Source organism: Lissotriton helveticus, chromosome 2_2 (assembly GCF_964261635.1).
Source record: "Lissotriton helveticus chromosome 2_2, aLisHel1.1, whole genome shotgun sequence".
NCBI lineage: Eukaryota > Metazoa > Chordata > Amphibia > Caudata > Salamandridae > Lissotriton > Lissotriton helveticus.
The window spans coordinates 134,775,171-134,800,259 of NC_136060.1; the positions used below are offsets into that span (position 1 = coordinate 134,775,171).

Genomic DNA, 25,089 nt, shown 5'->3' on the forward strand with positions numbered 1-25,089 from the left:
CATACGTACCGCTCCCCTGTGTCCAGCAGACCTGTCCCTTTCCATCCACGAAAGTCTCAGGAATTGATGCATCTCTTTGTTGATGCTTCCCATCGCTGTAGCTGTTTGGCTTCGTGAATTTTGTTGCAATGACAAATACAGAAATCACGCACCCATACTTTTCTATAGACTCGGTTGCTAAAACATTTTGAAAATAATTTTTCTTAATACTTGTATGTTGGTTTTGGTCGTTTTGGTCTTAAGTTGAGTAAAGAGACTTTACTTTTCTAAACCGGTGTGGGGTCCATACGTGGTGTTATCACTTTGTTACTCTGAGTGTTGGTACAAATACTTTACACATTGCCTTTGGGATAAGCCCGTCTGCTTGTGCCAAGCTACCAAGGGGGTGAGCAGGGGTTGTCTAGAGTGTGCATCCTCCTTTCCCTGACTAGAAGCAAGTGTCCCTATTTGGACAAAGGTACCTACCCCCATTTCTAACAGTTAGACAAGGGGGCCGGGCCGCGCTTTGACAGTGAAAGCTGCACAGCTTTCGAACAGCATGTATTTTTCTGTTTTAAAAACCTCAACAGACTTGCTGAAATTTAGGAAAGAATTGAAGACCTGGCTGTTCTCCGAAATAAGAATTGTTCTTGATGTTACTTAACTTAATGCTGCGTTTTGGTATGGTTTTTTTTAATTTTCTTCCTTCTTGTAGATAATTACTGCTGTTCGTGCCAGAATACCAGTCTGGTCACTGTGCGCTCTATAAATACCATAAATAAACCTTCTTTGCCTGAGCGGGCGAGGACAGTCTGTGTGCATAATGCCCCTAACTTGTTTGTCTAAGGTTGTTGCGGACCAGCAGCGAACACACTCTGCTACATGGGAAGAGAGAGATACCATTTCCTGAATTTAGCGTTCTTAACTCAAACTGATCGGACATGGGCTTACTCAACAAATCCGAGATGGAAGATTTTGGTGTCTGGGAGGTGGTAAGGAAGAAATAGTCCAAAGACTGAGCGCAGCACCTGGCACATTATTATTGCTCAAAAGTGAAACATTGGAGGGTTCGTCCTTTGGGGCATCAGTCATCCCCATCTGCCTTCCATAATTAGGCCTGAAGGTTGAGGGGGATGCATCTTCCTGAATGGGAGAATACAACTTTAGCCCAGGGAAGGTATGGAGCCAGTGCTTGCGCTTATATGAGGTCTTGTAGGGAGTGCCAGAAAAATCTGACATCTGGGAGAACTCCCAAGGTAAAAAGTCACGTTGAGCCTAATTTATCTAGGTAGGACTAAAACTGGGTGCTTGAGCTATTTATTAATCGCCCTCTTCACCTGGCGCTGGGAGATGGAGGGGAGATGAAGGTGATGAGTCTGCTTTATTAGCGCCCTCTCGTGTCAACCTGATCTTGGGGAAAACCCTGTAGTGCTGAAGATGTGCCAATTCGGTGCTTTGGTATAGAGTAGGAAAGGGTCAGGAGGTAACACTTTCCCTTTTTAAAACGCGTAACTTTGGGTCTTTTATTTTCTTTTCATATGTGAGGGCTTGTTGTCCGTTATCTGCATGTCCACGCTAAATGTGTTAGTGCTTTAGAAGAACCTGTAGGACTCCAACAAAGTAATTGCAACAGAAGCTTGAGCGGTAAATTTATATTGACCGTAGAGGCCGGCATCACTGCTGAATAAGGAGTGGGTGACTTGATTAGTGTGAGCAGTGGGATTGCAGCAGAACTCAGGAAGCTTAAGAGGGCCAATTTATTTGTGCTGTAGGAGCAGTAGGCTAAATAAGCATGAGAAGTAGAATTTCTGGGGTGACGCAATGTACAATAGATGACTATGGCAGCAGGGGTAAAGCGGGAGTGGTAGCGAAGGCAGGAAAAGTAAGATCATGTTTTAGTGCCATGAAGATGAGGATTGAGCGGCGAGATTACAGGAGACCGCTCAGTCTAAATATTGTTTACCCACAAAGTGAAAGCATTGTAGCTAGTGTAAGAAGGATTTTTAGTGGATATTGGGAATAGATGCTGATATTGGTACATGTGATAAAGCGTGATGTGAAATGTAATGTAGAATACTTTGAGAATAAATATTTAAATTATAACTAATATTAAAGATGAGTGTTTAGACAATGGGCACTTATCTGTTGCCAGGAGCAGCAACACAAGAGAGGGAGTGTGGCTCTTAGTCATCCTCTCTTATACCACCAGTCACATCATTTTTCCTTGTTGTGTCACCTCTAATTGCTTCTGCTAGGAAACAGTTAGAGATTTACATATTGCACGGTCTCCTTGTCTTTGAATAAAATTTCTCCTCTAGTCCCAAAAGCATCCTTTGCTACTCAAGATGGTTAATGCCTTTATAGTAAAGACAATAAACGTTAAGCTTTCCAATTATTATATATAACATCACAATGAGAAATGTATTCACTACTGGGAAATATTAGATAAAAAGGCTAATAATGCTGTCAAATATTCCAATTAAGTTTTCTCCCAAATAGTTGGATAAGCTGCAGTATAGACATGTATGTTGCCATTTGTATCTGTTATTTTTCTTTTTAATATATTTTCTGTATTTTGTTTAACCAGATTTAATGTTCGATAGTAAAGATTTGAACAACAAACAAGTATTTGTAGTTTTTTACAGTGATCTTTAAAATGTTCTCTCCCTACCTTATTTGTGAGACATGCTACATTTAGACAGGTAGGTATGTGTAACCGGTGTGCCACCATTGTGGTTCTGAGCAAGCATCTCCCCGGATAATGAATTTCCATGTAATTTGTCCTCCAATTTGAGACGAGGATGGCAGAACTATAGAGGTAGTGGAAATTACCTTCATGACGATTTGGGTTCTTTAGTTCATTCTTTTATTGTTTCAAAACAAAAGCATGGCCATCTTCCATAACCTGTTCTGTGACCAGTGATTTTGCATAAACTTTACCTAAATGAACTAACTTTAACTAAGCCGCATTTTGCTGACCTAAGGTGTGTGGATGGAAAAGGGGATAACTATTGTGGCTAGAGGTGTACATAAGCGTAATGGGCTTCAGGGTCCATTGAAAGCTATGCCATCATTTTAGATATGCTTCTCATGCAGCTTGTAAGTAAGGGAGAACATGAACATATTTCGTTACTTTACTGCTAAAACAGAAGCTGGAGCACTGCATTCCAGCGAAAAAGTAAGCCAAAAGAAAACTGCATAGAACAGCAGACATTAACTCTTCTTGATGGGACATAAGTGAAATTTGTCACTACACCCTAGATGTGTCAGAATATGCATTGTAATTCGATTTTTGTAGATTTTCAAGTGTTCTCTAGGGTATTTTTGAGACTGTCGCAATTTTGGATTTTAGGTCTTTATTTATTTTTTATAACTTTTTTTTAGCAATTCTTTCCTGCATGCATGTCTGCTACTTTTGATGTTGAGTATGCGCTTTGCTGTTGGGTTAGCAAATATTTGACAATTTATGTTAAATGCTGTTTTGAATACACATTCTCATTTGATTCTACTGTCTTGTACAAGTTTTATCTTGAGTGAAGCAAATTTACAGATTGTTGGTTCAGGTTATTAGTTCAGAGTGAAGAAGTTGCAAGCTGGGGTCCAGTTTCACTCAAACCAGAATGTAATTTTCGAGGCATGTGTGATATAGATGCACATGCTTTGCATACTCCTGCCCTCTAGTGTTGGGTCCGGATGTTGGCAAGTTTTTTTTCTTAGAAGAATTTCTCTTTCCTAGTCACAAGGTAAAGGGACTGCTCCTTTCGGTGATTGTGCGTATGGGAATCCACTCCATTGTAAGGTTGTTTTTTTTACGCCATCAGGTTCGGACTTGGATTGCTGCGCTCCGGTTCGAAACCGCCCTTCGAGTTCCCCTCTGTGCTCAATCCACTGTACTCTCGACTGTTTTGTTATCGTACACGTTTCCCTCTCTCCGCCTATCAGTTTAGTCGGCAAAGTTTCCATCTTTGGTTGAAAACCTCATGGGCGGCCTTCAGGCCTAGAAGCGTTGGTCCAGCCTTAAGCAGATGGCACGGACTCTGTTTCAATTCTGTCCTCGGTGCCACTCGAAGTACCCTCGCACTGACCTACCCCAAGTCTGCAACTTGTGCCTCTCACCGGAGCACAAGGAAGAACATTGTGAGGCTTGTCTGTCGTTTTGATAGAAAAAGACCCTTCAGGATCGTCTGGCTCGACGACGAGAAATGCAGCTTCAAAGCACTCAACATAGTCCGGATATCTCCACAGAAGAATGTGAACAGGAAGAAACAGCTGTGGAAGAAGAGGGGGCCTTTTTGGTCCCAGAATGGGATTCCGACGTAGAAATTGAATTGGAGTCCGCGGAAGTTCCAGTGGGATAGGTCTCTGTGAGTACTAAAGCTTCCTAAACCCATAAACTCTCTTCCACTAAAATGAAGGCTTCTGGACCTGATCAGCACAGAGACTGTTTCCATCGCCCCGCCCTCGGCCCGGCACCAAAACAAATAGTCCAGCCTTCCAGCTTGAGAGAGTCGAGGCAGTCTTTGGATTCGAACCATTCCACTCAAAGACCAATCAGGTTCAAAGCCAAAATCTTCCACTTCAAAACACAAGTCCGGTTCGGCACCAAAACCTTTGGTGCCGAAATCAAATGACGATCTCCCGGATCCTCCAGAACCGATCTTGGATCTCATGACGGACAGATTAGACCCGAAACATAAAAAGCTATACATCAACTCAGACACCGCACACATTTTAGTTAAAACTCCTTCAAAAAGGAACGTTAGTTCAGAGGACATTGGGTAGAAGATTCCTCTTAAGACAAGCATTGGCATAGCCAATCGATCTCACCTTTGGGACCTTTTATAAGTGTTTAGTTATCCAGCACAATATACTTGGTGCAACAACATCAACAGTTGCACGGCTAAACACTTATAAGGTCCTAAAGGTGAGACCTATTGGCTATGCCAATGCTTGTTTATCTTTATTACAACAGCTGTAGAAGACTGCTAAACAGTGACTACACCAGGTGAGTCGATGGGAGGCAAGTTTGCATTCGGACTGATGGGGAGCATTGCTGCAGGACCTCAATATTTATCCCAGTAAATACTATCTAAGAGAACCATATAATTAAATAACACATACTTAAAACACAATACTGCATTTATAGTTGTGTCTTTCGTAGTGTTTAGGGTATTGTGGTATGTTATTTTTAAGATTGCTCACATATGTATGTCTGTCACATTGAGGGTGATGTCTTGGGCACTGGATTTGGTGTGCCAGTTACGGTTTGAATTTCTTTGTGAGAGTTATGGACTGCGGTACTAACCACAAACTTGCACATTTCAGTGCCTTTTATTGTTTTAATTTGCGACTGTAACTGCACTTTAAGTGTGTTTTTTTAAGTGAAACATGTGGCAGTTTAATAACCCGATGACTTCACTTTTATCTTTTTTTTTTTTTAAATGAAAAATCATAAATACTGACCTATTTTAGTCTTTTGCAAGCCCCGAAAGTAAATAAAACTAACATTTTGTGACAAGTGGCTCACAAATTTCACTTGGTCATTATTTAAGAAAAGGCAACATTAATATCTGGTTAATTACTTGCCTGGTTGCTAAGGAGAGAGTCCCATAGTGGTAATAGCACCTATTTAGCAAAAAGCTATATAGGTAAAGTAAATGCAGAAGGGTAGAGTCACTGCCATGTGCAGCATTGGCCACTGGAAATGTAGAAACTAAACTGGGGTCATTAAGTCAAATAAAGGAAGCAACAGAAGAATTACGTTTGAAGCATGAGGTTGTTTTTCCGTGCATTCATTTTATGCATTTGTGTCTCGCTTCATTTTGCTTGTTTGAATTCCCATGTTTTAACAACCTTCCGCTCGACTCGAAACTTAATAAGCTGCTCCTGAGGTATAATCATTTTTAAAAAATGGGGCAGTAAATAAGCATTAAGAAAGCAAACACCGCTGACCGCTCAAACCGAGAGATTACCTAGAGTCGAAAATGCATACAGAATAAGGGGTTGTTAGAGAAGTAAGCAATTAATAGGGTTAAATGAAGGTTGACTGGGGGGTGAACAAGTAGTTCTTGATGCAAATCTCTCCAAACAGCACCTACTTGTCCACACAGGTTGCTGCAACTTAAGTTACACCTCTATTGCAGACATTCGTCACAAGAAGACAATGAAATAAAAAGCGTACAGAAACGTTTCCTCAGATTTGTTTGTTCCCTGCAACATACATCACAAAGTCAGATGCTGAAAGCACGCTTCTGCAACAGACCCACCAAGGGCAAGCCTTACTTCCTTGCAACTACCATTGTTTTTCCTTCCCCGGGGTGTGGTGCGTCCAGCAACGCGCTCTCTCCCTGTTAGGACAGCTCGGTAAAGCAGAGATCGCACAGTCAAAAGGAGCTCACCTGCAGCAGCAGAAAGACAGAGGTGTGTAAAGACTGCTGGGCGGCAGTGTTTCCGTATTACAAGCCCAGTAGAAGCGATACAACCCCACCAGAAGTGATGTCTGGGGGCGCGCTGTCCTGCAGGTAGAGGCGGGCAGGATCAGTTTCCAGTACACCATTACAGCGTGTAATTCTTCTATTAGATGTCCTCTAGATGCTGTTGACACTGCAGCAAGAAAAGTTAACACCAGCATTCTTTTACGTCTTCTGGACTTCCGTTTTAAAACCTGAAATCCTAAGCCAGGCATACAATCTATTTTAAATACCCCCTTTGACAAGCAACCTCTTTTCGGACCTCAAGTTGATGAGATTGTAGAAAAGATGTAAAGACACGGAAGTGACGAGATCCATTGGAGTACTTCAGTCTTCATCAAGTAGAGGCTCCTTTCGCCGCTCATTTTACAGGGCAGGGTCCAAAACTACATCCTCCGACTTTTGAGGAAGCATTAGGGTCTAATATGCAACCCTCTGCCTCTAGAGGCTTCTACAGAGGAGGGTACAAAGAAAACCATTTCAAATGTAGGGGTAAGAACACGCCAACGTGTAACTCCTGTTTCCCCAATAAACTGTGACTTGCCTAAACTTACCCCTCGATCATTTAACTCCTGATGGGGCAAGACCTCAACAATTTTTCCCCATTTGGAAATCCATAACAACAGACAAATGGGTGCTAGACATTATCCAACATGGTTATTGGAGCTCACCAGCAAGCCTCCCAGTATTCCACCTCGCACACACACTCACCAGAGCACCTGCTGCTTCTCAAACAAGAGGTACAAGCTCTTTTAGCAAAAGGAGCCATAGAACCAGTTATGTTACAGTACCAAGGTTCAGGGGTTTACTCTCTGTACTTACTAATCCCCAAAAAGGACGGCTCCTTAAGACCAATTTTGGATCTAAGGATGTTAAATCTGTACATACTAGCAGAACATTTCCACATGGTCACACTTCAACCAGTACTTCTACAACAAGGCGATTTTATGTCCACACTGGACTTAAAACGTATACTTTCACGTTCTGGTTCACCCGGCACATCGCAAGTATCTCAGACAGGGATGTAGAATTCCTATAGCCCGACGCCCAGAACATATTGTTTGGGGTCAAGGGCAACAAGTTTTAATGTGTATTTTGTCCTTGGGACAAGTAGGCCCAACCCCCTGCAGCACACACCTTTTGACTGCCAGTTTGCAGTACCACATTAAGGATCGGGGAAGGGTACTGCCTGTAGTTTAGTTAATATTTGTGTGCATGTGTTAATGCTGTTCAAAACTTGTAGTTATGGTTCATTAATTGAAAGCCTTTATTATTAGGGAGAGCGCTCTAAGTAAATGTACGTTCTGACTGCACTACTGACAGTGGTTCCAGTATGAAAATGTGTACACACGGTTTCAAAGTTTAGCATCATGAGGCTCTGCAGGATGCTCACAGAATGCTCTCTGATTAGATGCAAATATTTGTAGAAGCTTGAAAGCAAGTTTAATGTTTCTTTGCTTTCAATATAAAATGTTCCTAAAAAAAGAAAGTAGGGAAATAACATTTTGCTAAACTACTGTAAAATTTCAGGTACCATTTCTTTGCAGCATCATTTAGTAAAATGTGTTGATGCATGCTAGTATTTCTCAAAAATATTCATATTGGAAAATTCGTGTAACCAGTTTCAATAAGATTATGGGAAACAAAAATAAACCAGCATTGGCAAAGCAGAAGGTCTGACATTGGTGGTCCGCTTTTTAGTTTTGGCATTGTGTGACTTGTTTTGGCATGGCTTTTGTAAAACCTTATTGATGTGAGAGCTGCCAGGCCCTTACCATTATAACAAACCTTGGCAAACGCAAAAATTGTTTTTGGTCTCAAAAAAGCACACACTGCCACATTAGTTACTAGCACTGAACATAACCTCTTTGTGTACCGATATGCTTCTTGTGAAAGAGCAGAATGCTGTCACTCACAGTGAAGCCAGCCAATTCAGAGAGCGAGAATTTTAATAAACACAAAAGGTCATGGTTAACGCCAGACCAAATTTTGGCCCAATTATTAAAGAAAGACTAAAAAGTGCACCTTTGGTATATGGCTTTCGGGAATTCACATGTGTAGATTTGCTCAAGTGAAAACCTGGATGTTTGAAAGTTCATTTTCTCTCCAACTACCTTTTTCCCAACTCTGAAAGAAGGTTTACGTCTGCCACTCTCGGGAGTAAATTTCCAACATTTCTCAGTATGGGAAAGATTAGAGAAGATTTGTTGAAAACCCTAAAACATGCAAGTTATTAGGTTTGCACAGACACACTAGGGCATTCCAAGCCTGGAACTACTGCTTACCACCATCTTCAGTCCAGTATGTGGAGCTGCAGAAACGTGGCAACATAAAATGATTACGAGTATTCAAACACTACTATGGGATATGCCCTGGCATAATCAGAGAGGCTATATAAGAGCTCTTATATAATGAGATTGCTGCCATAATTTATGGCAGCACTACATGGCACCAAAGGGACAAGTGGATTTTGTTACAGGACAAGTAGGTTTATGAAGCAACCTGCCCCATGGACAAGTAGATATTTTAATAAATTCCACACCCGTCAGATTTGTGATAGCAGGAAAACACTTTCAGTTCAAAGTACTCCCATTCAGAGTAACTACTGCTCCCAGAATATTCACAAAATGTCTAGCAATAGTGGCAACACATCTCAGAAGACAGATTCATGTCTTATACCTATACGACTGGCTAAAGTAAGCCAGCACACACCAAAAGTGTTTACAGCATACTCTAACTACTCCACCAATTGGGTTTCCTGATCAGTGCACAGAAGTCTCCTCTTCAGTCTTCACAAATGCAGACCTATCTGGGAACAACTCTAAGCACTTGCATTGCTCTAGTCTCTCCCAGTGCAGCCAGAATTCGAAACTTTCAGACTCTGCTACTACAGTTTCAGACCAATCAATACTTAAGTCAGGACTTTCATGCAACTCATAGGAATGATGGCATCATGCATTGCAATAGTGCCGCATGCAAGGTTACACATGTGTCCTCTACAAGAGTGTTTAGCACGTCAGTGGAATCAGTCTCTGGGTCAATTAGCAAACCTAGTGTTGGTAGACAGCCGCACCCAACTCTCTCTGCAATGGTGGAACACCCAAAACTTATCAAAAGGACAGCCCTTCATCAACCCTGTTCCACAGATTGTGCTAACAGCAGATGCATCTCTCACAGGTTGGGGTGCCCATCTTCACAATTTGACAATTCTAGGTGTATGGGACAACAAGTACAAGTATCTTACGCCTTGCAAAATTAATGAATTTTTTTGGCTCCCACACGGCCTGCCCGTGGTGCAGGTTGGAGGATGCAGCATTCATGCACATGTTCTGGGATTGTCGGTTACTCCAGGGATACTGGGGGGAGGTCATGGCCAAACTGACAGAGGTGACCGATAGGGAGTTGCAGACCACTCCAGGAGTGTGCCTGTTGCATTGGTTTCCTCACACTTCCCGCAATAAGACCACTAGCAGATTCTTGGACCTGGGGTTAACTAGCCAAGCATGAAATTACCAGCCATTGGAAGGCAGTCACAGGCCCCAGTGTGACGCGTTGGCTCCAGGAATTAATAAAATGGGCAGACTGTGAAGGGACCCTTCGGCTCCAGCTAGCCCAGAGAACTGATTGACAAGCTGTGGGACGCGGCGAGAGCTTGGGTGGCGATGGTGGATCTCCTTAAGAACCCGATGGATGATGAAGATTGATAGTGTGGATGGTTGGGATCACCCTTGTGATGCGGGAGAACATAATCTTGGGCCGCAGGGGGCAGGGGTAGATAGAGAAAGGGCCAAGCAGATGCACCCACCCAAGTGCGACCTGGATCAATGCCATTGGGTACTCCGTGGATAATGGAACACACTTATTGTATAGCGAGAGTGCTGATAGGGAGAGCAGCATGTCTGAGGGGAGGAGGGAGGGGGGCTATTGGGGTAGGGGTGGGGATATGAGTTGGGGGAAGGGGTGTTCCTTTCCTGGTTAATTGGTATGGTTTGCAGATGCTTGTAGTGCTTATGTAGCCCTGGGATACCTTGGCACAGCCTCTTCGGGCTCACCCAACAGCTGGATGCGATTCGTCTAAGGCACATGCTGGACTACTCCCCTTGTAGGGAAGGAACTGTTGGCCTGAACGATCCGACGAGACATGGGGACGAGATAAGGTGGGGTTATAACTGTAGGATGAGTTGCACAACTGCGTTGTTCTTTATGCGAACCTATGAGCGATACCTTTGTATGGAATGTAAAAATGGAATAAAGTCTATTTAAAAAAAAAAAAATGGGACAACAAGTACAGAACTCTTCACATCAACTATTTATAACTTCTAGTTGTGTATCTAGCATTTCACCTCATAGGGTAAAATTGTCCTAGCCTGCACAGACTATGGTAGCTATGTACTATGTACAAAAACAGTTGGTGGGGAGGCACATTCTCTGAAATGGTCATGCCTCTCTGACCATTTGGCATCCGGCAATTCATCAGAGTTCATCTTCTGGCAGAGCACCTCCCAGGAATGAAAAATCAAATTGTCGACCTCCAGAAGGCGGCAACAAATAAACGAGCTGGAACTTCATTCCCAAGTTCCACTTCCATACTTTTAACAATGTGGATTCCCACAAATTGTTTGTTTGCCACAGTGGACAACTCAAAATGCTCAAACTTCGCCTCCAGATTCCCACAATTTCTATCTAAAGGAAATGACCTATGGATGAATTGGTCAGGGACATTTGCCTACGCTTTTCCGCCTCTCTTGCGCCTTCCATTTCTGGTTCGGCGGCTCAGGCAAACATCCCTCATACTGATTCTAGTGGCTCCCACTTGGGCCCATCAACCATGGTTCACCACACTTTTTTAACAATCAGTGGTTCCACATCAAAAACTGCATCTCCATTCCAGCCTTCTCACGCAGAACCATGGAGAAGTCAGACCCCCAAACCCCAAGGAGCTTAGTCTAGCGATTTGGCTGCTGTAGTCTTAGTTTTGTTATCTAAACTTGCCACCAGAGTTTGACTATTCTCAAGGAAGCAAGAAGGCCTACTCCCAGAGCATGTTATGCAGCAATATGGTAAAGATGTGTTGTATATTATACCAATAACAATATTGATCCATTAGATGCCTCTATTCAAAATCTCATTGGTTACCTTTTGCATCTACAGTGTGGTGGTCTAGCCTGCACTTCCGTTTGATTGCATCTTGCGGCAGTAGCTGCATATTTGCAAAACAGGCAACATCGACATTCAAAGTCCCAATAATTAAAGCTAATAATACGAGTAATACCAGCTATGGTACCTCCTGCACCAGTTTGGAATCTAAACATTGTGCTTACACTGCTCATGGGTCCTCCTTTTGAGCAATTACACAACTTTCCGTTAGTTTCTTTCATAGAAAGTTGCCTTCCTCATTGCGATAACTTCATTGAGGAGAGTTGGTGAGCTACAAGCATTGACCTTAAATTCTTTCATCTTCAAACCGTTGAGTTCCCTGTGTTCTTCCCTTAACTTGACTCTGTAGCAGAAAGAGCTCTTCATACTCTTGATGTCAGAAGAGGGTTATTGTATTCTATTGAAAGGACAAATTATTTTTGTAAGACAAAACAACAGTTTGTTGCTTTTGCTACACCTCACAAAGGCAATCCTATCTTTAAATCTGGTATTACAAGATGGATTGTTAAATGCTTTCAAACCTGCTATGCTAAAGCTAAAAACGGTATACTGCTGGAGCACATTCCAGTCCTAAAATAGGAGCGTCTATGGCCTTTTTAGGTAACCTCTCTATAGCTGACATTTTGTAAAGCAGCAGCATGGTCCACACCTCTCATATTTACCAAACACGACAGTGTGGATGTGTTAGCATGCCAACAAGCCAATGTAGGGCAAGCAGTGCTAAGGACACTCTTTCAAACAGTTGCAACATCTACTGGTTAGCCACAGCTTTGGGAGAATACTGATATATTATGCAGCACACATGCATTGTACAGATTATGCTACTTACCCAGTAAGCCTCTGTTCTTGGCATGTAGGGCTGTAGATTCACATGCCCCTTCCCACTTCCCTGGACACCTGTAGTTGTTGCAGTTTTCACTATTTACATTACATACGCATGGACCTCTCTGTACTACACTCACTTACCCCATTCTCACCCTCTTGCGGGAAAACAATCTAACAATGGAGTCGATGCCCATGTGCACTAGCACCGAAAGGAGGAGTCCCCTTACCTCGTGACTGGAAAGACTTCTTCGAAGAAAAACAACTTGAAAACATATGGACCCAACACTAGATGGCTGGAGTGTGCAAAGCATGTGAATCTACAGCTCTACATGCCAAGAACAGATGCTTACTGGGTAAGTAGCATAAGCCTTCTGTCTTAAAATTCTCAGGATTAGATGCATGTTTTGGATTTCGAATCCTGGCTCATATGACCACTTTGTTTACAGAAGTAATGATTGTCCAGTCCTGCCAGGTATTGAACTACTCCCACAAGATTAATTCGGCCGAGCAAGTGAAATGTTAATATGTTGGTTGATACTTGTGGTCCATCAGATTTTGATTTATTCAGCAATTTTTGACGGATATTATCTACTTTGGTATTTTCAAAACAATGCTAAATCTAGAGGGGCAGTAGTATTTCCAAAGATCTCATTGCCCCCCCCACCTAATTTAGTTTAGCTCTGAATTTGGTAGATACTTGTGTGATAGCAAATTTAAAATCAACATTAAATAAAGCTAAGGTTGTTCTCGCTCCTTGCCGCATTTACGTGGTGATATTTTCCTACTATTTCACATCCCTTAACCCCCTCCACCACCCAAAAGAAAATCTAATCCCTTCTCTCCCCCCCCCCCCCCCCCCCCGAAACAGCTGATGAGTTTTTGTACTAGTCCACATTGCGTTTTTTTTTTCTTTACTGTTTTTGGCAGGAGGCAAACTTGAAGAGTATGTGTGTGATTGCATGGGTGTTAGTGTGCATGTGCCCCGCCCCCTGCTTGAAAATTACCGGCTGACACTGGCCTTTTGATTAGATGAGTATTTCCTTACGTTTGATTGTGCCCAGACTAAAAAAAATATAGTTTTTAGATGATGTAGTAAACACTAGCTAAATGCAATTTGAGTAGAAAAGTGTTTACATATTTTGGAACTGCAGTTTGCTAACGTTGGCAATTAAATGCAGTGCTTTAATATTCACTGCTACATTGAATTTGTATATTTTTGTAATGTTTTTTCCCCCTCTTGTTGCTGAGTGCGGAGCAACCTATTTGTGTAGAAGAAAAAACATAAGGAAAAGGGCTGCTATCAGTTATGGGTAACCCTTTGGGTTGAAACTACTTTCGGATTTCTCTAGTTGATTTGTTACGTTTTCGCTATAATCTTCATCCCTTTTTTTTTGTTCTGTTTTTTTAAAACAAATTCTTGTGAACGCACATAATTGGGGAGTCCGACCAATTGTGTATAAAAATGTAAGTGGTATGTAGCAGGATGTTTCCCATGGCTAACTGGCATTCTATTGTTTGTCTGCAAGAGGAAACCAGTAACTTCGTGTTGTGGCAGAACGCAGATAAAGCGTCCCTAGGAAGCCAACACTGTGCTTAATTCTATTGGTGTTCATGCTGTGAGCGAAAGAAAACTGTTAACACGGACCAAATGAGGTGATACATTCTGCTCCTGCATGTTGGGACTTGACATGTTGAAAGTCTTAAAATTGCTTGATCTTTCTCCAGAGAGGAATTTAACAGCTCGTTGTAATGCTAGAGTGTTTGATAACTGCAGTAAAAAATGACCACAATCTACAGCGTGAGCATGTTTATGCATGTTTTTTTTTCTCTGAAAATAATCTGCTCTTGGCATGAATCTGAAACATAACGTTTATATGACGGACTCAACTGCCCTTGCTTTTTAGAGTATGATTTTGAATATGTCCGCGTGTATGGCAGCAGCATTTGTTTATTACTCGCTTTTATTGAAAGCACTTAGTAAAACATAACACTACAAAGAAAGCATTGCCCCACCCCTAGAACCCTAATTTTCTCAGAACACACCCCACCTGGACAGCTTGGTGGTTCAACCCTCCACTTCCAAATTGAACCCCTGTGCATTCCCTATCATTACCACAGACAGGGAATCCAAGAAGCTGTATACCTTGGTGAGGAAAAAAGTTGTCATCCACTAGCCAGGCACGGCCTTTTGGGCTGATAATCCCACTTGCTCTTGGACTCTGTTGTGCAGAGCTGCCTATGGTCTCAAAGGGGGCCCGATCCGTACTCTCTCAAGCTTTTGGTGATGGGAGAGATGCAGAAATGTTCACCTTATGCTGTGGGCTGGATACAGTCAATTCACTAGGCAGAGCGGATTTATCGTCGGTAGCCTCTGAGACACACCACTTCACACTGGATCGCTTCAAAGACCACAGGGTTATGGCCAGGTCCTTCGGCCTTTCAGTGGCCCCTTGCTAGCAACTGCATGGCTTCTGCTCCTTTTGTGGCCCAGAAGGGGTTTCCAGCCATGTCTCCAACCACCCAGCCACCATGTAAAGGGTATATCTTAGTCTTTGCTTGGCTTAGGACACTGCATCTACAGGCCTAGTGTGTCAGGTAGTCTCCTTTATTTTACTCTACGACCACCATGTTCACTTAGTGGGAAACAGAATATGCCATCACCTGCACCAGTGGACATGAATAACATCTGACTGTTGGGCTCTCCAGATTATCCAAAAGAGGCTCTTCCCTCTCCTTTGTGACTATCACTCCTCCTATGTCGCCTATTTGCAATAAACGGACGGTGGACCACATCTCGTTACTCAGTCAGGAAGTCGCTGCTGTTTTAGTTATTCCTGCTACTTTCTCTTACCCAAAAGGGACGGAATCCTTTGTTTTATCCTAGATTTAAGCCCTCAATTTCTTCCTCAAAAGGGGGAGATGGAAAATGCTCATGCTTGCTTAAATCCTGTCTGCCCTAGACCTGGAAGCCTGGATGGTAGCATTGCACCAATACTTTTAATTCTGGTTCGCAGACCCACCTCCGGCTAGGTATCAGTTGGGTATCTATTTAATGTAAGGAATCTGTGGCAAGAAGTCTCTATCAGATTAACAAGTTAGTTACCTTCTGTAACGCCTCATCTGGTATGCTCTATCCACCCATGGACTCCTTCCCATTGCCAATCCCAGACACTCACCCTCCCCAACTACGAATGGAATTTTAGGTACAGGCCTTTTCAGGGCCCTTATTTCATACACCAGTGGTCCGTGTTCTAAGTGGCTCTGAGCTCCTGGCATGGAATGTTTTGAAAAGAAGCTGGAGTGGTGCCTATATAGGCAACGCTCACTTCACTTACGGCGCGGTCTATGGCATGAGAGGCCAAACGACGCCATCTGCCAGTGTCTGACGCCTGGAGATTATTCCAAGGTAAGTATTCTGCAGCTAGATAATCTCTACCAGATAAGGCGTTACCAAAGATAAATAACTTGTTCATTAACATGTGGGAAGATTGACCACAGTGTGTGAAAGTTCCTGTTTCACATGTTTGTTTTTGGCAAAATGGTATATATTTAAAAGTGTTTTTAAGTGATGTGATTTAATTCAGTAAGGTGCAGGTGTATAAACTATTTCAAATTGCCTGCTCAGTTTACAGGTTCCTTTACATCTTGAGATACTGAACCCGTTTAGCTAACTTCAAAGGGGCATGTCGTTATAAACTATGGTACTGCTTGCCTGGGCTGGAATAAAGAGGAAGGAGCAGATACATTGTTTAGAATTAAATGACTTTCCTGTTTTGATTTGTTTGAAAATGTGTGGCAGTATTAGTGAGTTAAAACTGATCTTTACAGGGTATTAATGTGTAATGATGCAAACCTTGCCCATTTGATATCTCAGTCGTGGTGCAAATGAGAAAATGTGCTAGGATAATGAGTTATGGTGCACATATGCTGATGCAGTCAATGCTTATAAGTAATGGTGTAAATCTGTCCTGAAGCACAATCTCCCTTTTTTTTCTTTAGTCCGCTATTCTGCCAAACAATAATAAGTGCATTTGCACATTATGCACATTCACATACATAAATACCTACAGCTTTCAGTGTTAGCAAATAATTATACTGAGAACCCATGCAGAGACACCAAGCTCAATAGGATTGGATTCATGTATCTAGTAGCACAGGACCAACGTCCTCTGGAAGCCTACAGGTAATGTAATGTAGAACATGCCCAAGCCCATGCAATAACTGCACTACATATGAATAAGTTGACAACAGTAGACTGCTCATGTATCATTCAGCATGGACAAGTACGCCCACGGACTGCTTCTCACAGTTGTTTCTTTGAGCCAGTCTGGAAATGGAGGGCCTCTACCACCCCACCCCACCATCCCACCTCCCCATCCCTTCCCATCCCACCCCACCTCCCCATCCCCACCCCCACCCCTCTGCGACGCTACGTTTGCCTAACCGTATTGCTGTGACTGACAGTTTTCCAAATTCGTTTGGAACTGCTTTCACACATCCAAGTAGCACCACGCTGGGGGTTATCTGGAATTCGTGTCATCATAATTTCCATAGCTTGTGTTATTGGTCCTCAGAAGGCACCCATGCCAGGTCAAAGCCATTCCATATGTATATACTCTGCTCCTTGGGCACCACAGTTTTATAACATGGTGTCGCGCATAGGCGCGCTCCTTGCTATGCTTATTGGAGTTGGATAGATTCTATGCAAAAGTTTGAAATGTATCAGTCTATATTTACCATTCGGGGAAACCTCCTTGGCGTGTTGGCAAGGTCTACTGACTACAATTCTTGTACATCTCAGCCCTGTAACTGTTATTTAGTCTGGTGATAAATGTAATTAGTTAAGGAGAGGAAAGCTGAAGGAAATCACTTGCCACTCTGATGGCTTTGTACGAAATGCTGGGCAGAGTTGGTGTGTTGCATGGTATATCTTTCCATAAGTAATGGCATCCATTAGTGTAGTGGTGGTTACTCCCAGAAATACCTGGTATGTCTTAAATTTGTGATAATTAAATAGAGCCCCTTGTATGTTATGTTTGGTGCATAGTTGTGCCATTACTGTGGGCACACAATATATCTGCAGCGGAAAGTGTTTGATGGGAATTAAGGGTGAGTATAGTATCGGAACGCCACACGGACGCCAGCTGAAACAATGCTCATGTTGCACATTCACTGAATAGATCTCTTTAGAAGGTCTGGTTAAGTGAGTAGGAGGGCATTCTGTATTGGGAATGGGTGTGCCAAGCCCTTCTCAAGGGCAACTTTTGGTGCATGTCTGCTATTGTGCATCCAGTGATGGATACATTGCGTCTGTGCCGCTAAGTAGTACACTTAGAACTTGGGCGCTGCAAAACACCCCTCACATGAGAGCAGGAGTTGGTTCCAGCTTATTCTAGGCTGTTTGTGCGGCAATGCCAATTTTATTGTAAGTGAGTGGAGTAAAAAATGTCTTGTGTATTGGAATGGGAATATTTTAGAACTGATATAGTGGTTTCGGCAATATCACAATTTATTTTATTTTTATTTTGAAAGTTTTATATAGCGCGAACAAGATCTTTGCAGATATCAGAGCGCTTTACAAAGACAGGGGGGTAAGAACAGGAGAGTGCATAACAGGCATTTGGGCATAGCATAATTGTAGGTAAAAAGTGAGGTAGGGTAGGTACATGAGGGAGCATAGTCAAACAGGTAAGTCAATAATATAAATAGTACAAATAAGAGGGAGCATAGACAATCAGGTAAGTCGATAGTACAAGTAAAACAAATAAGCAAAGGGATCAAACAAGTACAGAGCCAAAAAAAATAAATAGTAGTTCAAGTGTGTTTAGCCATGAGGATAGCTTTTACTTCTTTCTTAAAAAGTGTAGCGGAGATGAGCCTGGTTTCAGGAGGGAGTGAGTTCCAGATCCTGGGTGCCATTCCTGAGAAGGAGCGTTTATAAGTTTTTTTCCTTCCGGAATCTTCGAGGCTTCAGCAGAAGATTGTTTGTGCTTCTAGTGGTTCTAGAGCCGCCAGAAATTGTCAGCTTCTGAGTGAGGTAGCCGGGTGAGTTCAGGTGTACAGCCTTGTGCGTCATACAGGCGATTTTCAGATGAATTCTGGCTTCAAAAGGCAACCAGTTCAGGGATTTAAAGTCAGGGGAAATATGTGAGTGTTTTTTTGATCCAGTGATGAGTCTCGCTGCAGCGTTTAGAGAAGCTCTTAGGGGTGCAGTTGTAGTTAAGGGGAGTCCGCAGAGGGCGATGCTGCCGTATTCTATGCGAGGGATGACTAGTGCTTGTACTGCAGTTTGGAAGTCTTTGGCTTGGAGGAAGGCGTTTGAGTTTCCTTAAGGTATTGATTTGGAAGTTCGCTCCCTTAGTTGCATTACTGATATGCTGCTGCATGTTGAGATTGGCGTCCAGTGTTATGCCTAAAGATTGATTCCTCAGACTCGTGGAAACCATATACTACTTTTCACCCAGTCACTCGCGCTTGCTTATCTCTCAGAGAGATAGACAGAAGAAACAGTCTGGAGTGTTTACAATAAAAATGTATTGTACCATTGTTCTTCTAATGTAAAACCAATGTGCTGCTACAACTGTGACACATTAGCAGAGATATATAATCAGCAGCAGTACAGTGAATAAAAAGGAATAGTATTGTTCTACCATTTTGCAATAGTCATGAACGCATAAATGAATATAAAATGCTTTTATAAAATAAAGTGCGTACTCCTAAGATGTCTGTCTAGATATACCTAGCATGTGAGTAGGTGCAAAGAGCCTAAGAGCCAAGAATCCGAATAGCATTTAGTCGAACCCCATTACCTGAATAGTGAGAGTGGGACTTTGTCCTGGACTTGAGTTGGACACCTCGCAAGGGATAGTCAGACCACTGTCAGCTGGAGTGATTGCATGTCGGAGCTGCAGCATCTCTGGTCAGTGTGTTAGACTACTGATAGACGGTGCTGTATTTATACAGTCTATGTGCGTGTGTTACCCATTGTTCAGTATGAGGATGACGTTGGGGATTAATCCTTGTGCGTCGATGGGAAAGGTGAAGTATACCTCCTGGAGAGTGTACTCATAAATTATTCATATGTGCTAAGGATGATTTCTTAGCAAGATCGATTGGGGAAACCCACCCTCTGCATGGAACTAGGTGAAAGGTTTAGTCCATGAAAGGCTGCAGTCCTTATAAGGCGTTAACTCCAAATAAGGACAGAATGCCTTATAGGGACATATGTCCTTATAAGGCTCATTCATATGAAATGACCGGGAGATGATGTAGGGAAAGTCTACGATGTTCCCTGGACCTATATCAGGATACCGATATGAAATATAACAACTGTCTGATTCCCTCTCTGGAGCTCCTTTTCATCAGAGCGGTTCCGGACACAGTGCGGTTTCAGGCTTATCCTCCCGAGTAGCAAGTGGGGAATATTCGGGCTATGATTCCGATCTTTCAGCCTCTATCCCGGGTTTTGGTCAGAATGACCCTCAGGCTACTGGGCTTGATGGCCTCCTGCATCCTGCTGGTGGACCATGCCAGATGGCATATGTGGGCTCTGCAGTGGGACCTGAAATTCCAGCAGGCACATCATCAGGGAAACCTGTTCGATTGTGTCCAGATCTCGGAGGGCACTGTACACCAATTGCAGTGGTGGCTAACGATCCAGGATTGAGTTGACGGCAGATCCCTTTCCCTTCCTCAACCAGAGTTCACAGTGGTGACAGATGCATCACTTCTGGGGTGGGGCGGGCACATGGGAGAGGCAGAGACCAGAGGCCTCTGGTCTCTGGTGGAGTCTGGGCTCCACATCAACCTTCTGGAGCTTCAGGCGATCTGTCTTGCACTGAAGGCATTCCTTCCTTCTGTCAAAGAGAGTAGTGTAGGTGTTCACGGACAACACCACCGCCATGTGGTACTGAAATAAACAGGGCGGGGTAGGGTCATGGACCCTAAGTTAGTTGGCACTTAGTCTCTGGAAGTGGCTGGGACATCAGGGCATGTCCCTGGTGATTCAACACCTGGCAGGTTCTCTGAAAGCCAGGACGGACAAACTTAGCTGCCTGTGCATGATGGATCACGAATGGCGTCTTCACTCCGAGGTGGTGCAAGGTCTCTTTCAGCGGTGGGGAGAGCCTTAGTTAGATTTATTCACCACTGAATAGAACTCGCAATGTCAGCAATTCTGTGCATTGGAATTTCCAGGCGGCACCCGCTGGGTGACGCTTTTCGTTGCGAGTGGAGTTGCGGTCTTCTATACGCCTTTCTGCCTATACCACTTCTGCCCAGAATGCTGAAGATCAAGCGTGACCGGGCCCAAGTCATTCTTGTGGCTCTGGACTGGGAACGAAGAATCCGGTATCCTGAGCTTCTGCACATGGCCATCGATCCTCCGATCAGACTGCCCCTTCCGAAGGATCTTCTGTTGCAGCTGCAGGGGACAGTCCTCCACCCCAACCTGTCCAGCCTCCACCTCCTTGCGTGGAGATTGCACTGCGACAGTTGACCGCTTTTGACCTTCCTCCCGAAGTCTGTGACGTTATCTTGACAGCCAGGCGTCCCTCCACCAAAACTGTTTACGCCTGTAGATCGAACAAATTTGTGGCATGGTGCATAGCAAAGGATATGGATCCCCTTTCTGCACCCCTTTAAGAGGTTCTCCTCTTCATTCTTTCTTTGGCCCAGCAGGGCTATGCTCTGGACACTTTAAAAGGTATCTTTTGGCCATTTCGGCTTTCTTCTTCCTGATCAGCCTTCTCTTTTCAAGTCCCCTATTTTAAATTGCTTCCTTAAGGGCATTACTCGCTTGTTTCCTCCAATTCCTTTCTTAATGCCCCAGTGGGACTTGCCCCCATGGTTCTGACCTACCTTATGTGCGCTCCTTTCGAGCTGCTGAATAACTGTCCTGTCAGACTTTTAACTCTCAAAACTGCCTTTTTGGTTGCCAACACCTCTGCTCTGAGGGTGAGTGAGCTTCAGGCTCTTTCTTCCAAGCCTCCTTTCCTGGCTGATCATCCGGATAAAGTTGTCCTTCGCACTAGGCCTTCTTTCCTTCCTAAAGTGGTTACTGCTTTCCACAAAGGACAGACCATCACTTTGCCCACCTTCTTTCTGCCTCAGCACCCTTCTAAAGAGGAAGAGAGGCTCCACCGTCTGGATCCAAAACGGGCGCTTTCATTCTATTTGGATCGCACAAAACCATTTCAAGTGGATGACCAGCTCGTTGTTGGCTATGTGGGCGCCAAGAAAGGTCGGGCCGCGCAAAAATGAACCATCTTGATTGGTCATTCTTTGCATCAAAATCTGCTATTCCTTAGCGAAATAGGAACCTCCATTGGTGTTGCGTGCCCATTCCACCAGGACGACTGCAGCTACTACTGCTTTGGGACATTAAGTCCCCCTTCATGACATCTGCCAGGCAGCTACATGAGCTTCATTGCACTCGTTTACCAAACACTACTGCCTGGAAATCCTAGTCCGGAGAGACCGCTTCTTTGGCCGTTCAGTTCTCCAGGACTTTCTGGTGTGAACTTGGTTCGCAGGCTCACCTCTGGCGTTGGTATTACTGGGGTATCTATTCTAAGGTGAGGAATCCATAACTAATTGTCTCTTTAAGATGAACAAGTTACTTGCCTTCGGTAACGATATATCTGTAAGACTTAGATTAGTTATGGATACCTCACTGCCCCACCAATCCACCCCGTTCCGTGAACAGACTACTAGGATAAGGGACTTCCCTTCAGGGCCCTAGTTTTGTGCACCAGTGGTCAGTGTCTTGCATGGCTTTGCGCTTCTGGCGTTACATGTCTTGTAAAGAACTGATGTCCGCGCGCAGGGGTGGCGTCTAAGTAGATACCACAACGTCATTCCGGCGACCATGACGCCAACGACTAACGCGGAGTCGACAGACGCCACCTACTGACGCGCATCGGTACTGCCAAAGAAAATTCTATGGATTCAGTCAGACGCCTGGGGAGAATTCTAAGGTGAGGAATCCGTTACTAATCTACGTCTTTTACGGATATATCGTTACCGAAGGTAGGTAACTTATTCATTATGTCCATTGCTCTTTTCTCATTCTCGTTGTGACCCTATCGACTAGTCTACTGACTTGTAACTAGTTAACTATTCACATCTATTAAAGCAAGTTATTTTGTCCCAAGGCTAATCCTTTTTTTCGCTTTTCCTAGCTGTTCACTCAACTGTCTGCTGATGGTTCGTAGCTTAAAGCCAAACTCTGCCTCTCTTCTCGGAAATCATCAAATCACATGAATATTTTCTCTTCAGTGATACAGTAAGTAAAACAGGACTCTTTCCTGGTGGATGTTTCTGTGTTGTTATTGCTGTTGTCATTATCATGATTGTTATAACATTGAGTGGTAAAGTGAAGTTGTTCTTTACATTTCTGGTTCTGTATGTTTTAATTCATCACACCCCACACAGTCCACTTCATGTATTTCCCAAATGAACTTGTGTCCGTTATACATGCATCCACTGCATGTATATTTCTTATGAATGTTTTCCTGCACATATGGTTATTTTCAAATTCAATTGTCTGCAAATTCTTTTTTATGAAATCAGGACTTTAAACTGTTTGTCTAGATTATTGGAAGGTTATGTGCTTCCTCTCTGTCTTCCTCTACCTTTTAGCCACAGTTACCATAAATTTGCTGTTTTGTGGGCTCGTTATTAAGGTGCGACTTCTCTCATGCCAACTAAGTGAAACCTAATAGCACCCTGTAGCAAGGTGAGAGGAGGTACTCTTACTGGTAGGCATGTCTGCACTCCTTTTAAATACTATCTCAGGATGGACCAACTAGCTGTATATATTATACCATTAATAGTTTTCTGAACTATATGGTCTGGCATCATGATAACTTTAACTTTTGTTTTTTAAAATATTGTTTTTTTATTTTTATTCAACACTGCTTAGGGAGCCATTTGTGGTGGAGAACCTGATCACTGGCTGGCCACGACATAACATTACTCCAATAGGTAGCTTGAGTTTTCTCCAGTTACTGCTTAAAGTTTATCAGTGATTGAAAGAGCCACAAACTATTATGAGCGTTGTTCAGGCTTCCGTCTTGACTGAGACGTTTAAAGACACACTAAGAAGAGGGACCCTTTAAAGAGGCCATTCTTCATAAGAGCGACTGGGAGGTTACTCGGTGTGCTTTGTGGTACTGGAAAGGGCATATTCTGACCAATTAAATCTGTACAAACAAACGTAAAATAGAAGGTATGCAGGATGTCCTTCCTCTACGGTAATAAGGTGACATCTGGTGACTCAACAGACCATTTCCACGACCCAACCCATTCAGAGCAACAACCGAACCTCTACATCAGGGGTTTTCGACCTTTTTCTATGCCCCGTAAATCTAGGAAATGTTTGACTAATGTTCACACCCTTACAAAAGTAATCACATTTGAATATGCTCATATAAACCTACTTTCTCTCTTTGTTGCACACCGTGAAATGACCTCTATCACCCCCTGGGTGTGCGGCACCCCAGGTTGGGGACCCCTGCTCTACATTGTGGCAGGTGGAAAACATCTGTTGTAGTGTTACCTTTTAAAATAGACTGTCACAAATGCTTATTGGTGGTGGTAGTAGCGTAACTACTGTGGGTAACGAACCCACAGATCTCTCTACACATACTTTGACTAGTAAGCAGAATTCATTTTTACAGTGCAAGAGTGATACAAACAAGCCTTTAGTTGATATAGCGGTTAATACCGCAGTCACTATTCAAAGGTATTTTCTAGTCCAACACACTCGGCAAACACAAGTATTGGAGGGACCATATCGACATTGTGAAAACTAAAAAAAAAAATAGAAAGTGGCACATCTAACAGGGAAGACACTCGAATATTTTAAGAAGAGGATTTCCCTTTTGTAACCTACACTGGGAGCATCGTAACGATTCCATTAGGAAGTGTGTATGCTTGCATGTCTTGATTTGAGGCTACAGCAGGAGTGGTTTGCAAGTGAATGGTCTTAAGCTCTGGGAGGTTTTGTGTGTCAGAATCTAGTGTTTCTATTGCAAATGGGGCATTAGTCTACAATGGTGGATTCCGCAGAATTTACTCATAGAAGTTTCCCTCATCCTGTTCCTACAGTGACCATTATGACAGAACGTTGCATTTGCTGTAGTGGCATTTCTGATGGCTGATGTACCACTCACTGCACATGTAGAGTATACTAATTTCTAATCTATCACTAGCATGTCCATCTACTAAACATTTACAGTGCAAAACGGAAAGATTGCCTACCTGTAACAATAAGATTACAAATGGACATTGTCCTAGATACAACTGACACAATTTTACTTATCCTGTCGAATTCGAGTGCTATCATAGTATATGGTTTGCCGCTCTTGCGCGTCACATGAGGTACTTTTGCCTTAAAAATTACAGCCTGCAAAATTGCATTTGAATTTATAAAATCAGTCAAACCTTTTTTATTTAAACAAGATGCTTATTCAAGCTCGGCCGTGAGACTGCAGGATGATGCTCCGCATGTGACACTAGAGTAGTCTCAAGCTGCAAAAGTGTTCTTGCTTGTAATATAACATTATCCAAATGTTGTATCCATAAGCTGCCCTCTATGTAGTCTGAAACATCACAATTAAAAGTTGAAAATTGATCGGCGACACTTGACGGCATA

General features: G+C 43.1%; 1 protein-coding gene across 4 annotated transcripts in view; it reads left to right on the plus strand.

Annotated features, from left to right (window-relative positions):
- FRYL (FRY like transcription coactivator) overlaps window positions 1–25,089 on the plus strand; it is a 2,496,013-nt gene that overhangs the window by 79,674 nt on the left and 2,391,250 nt on the right. For all 4 annotated transcript variants that reach the window (XM_078678213.1, XM_078678216.1, XM_078678215.1 and 1 more), the window contains exon 3: window positions 22,613–22,716. The gene's annotated coding sequence lies outside the window, so the exon portion shown is untranslated. The remainder of the gene's footprint in view (window positions 1–22,612; window positions 22,717–25,089) is intronic.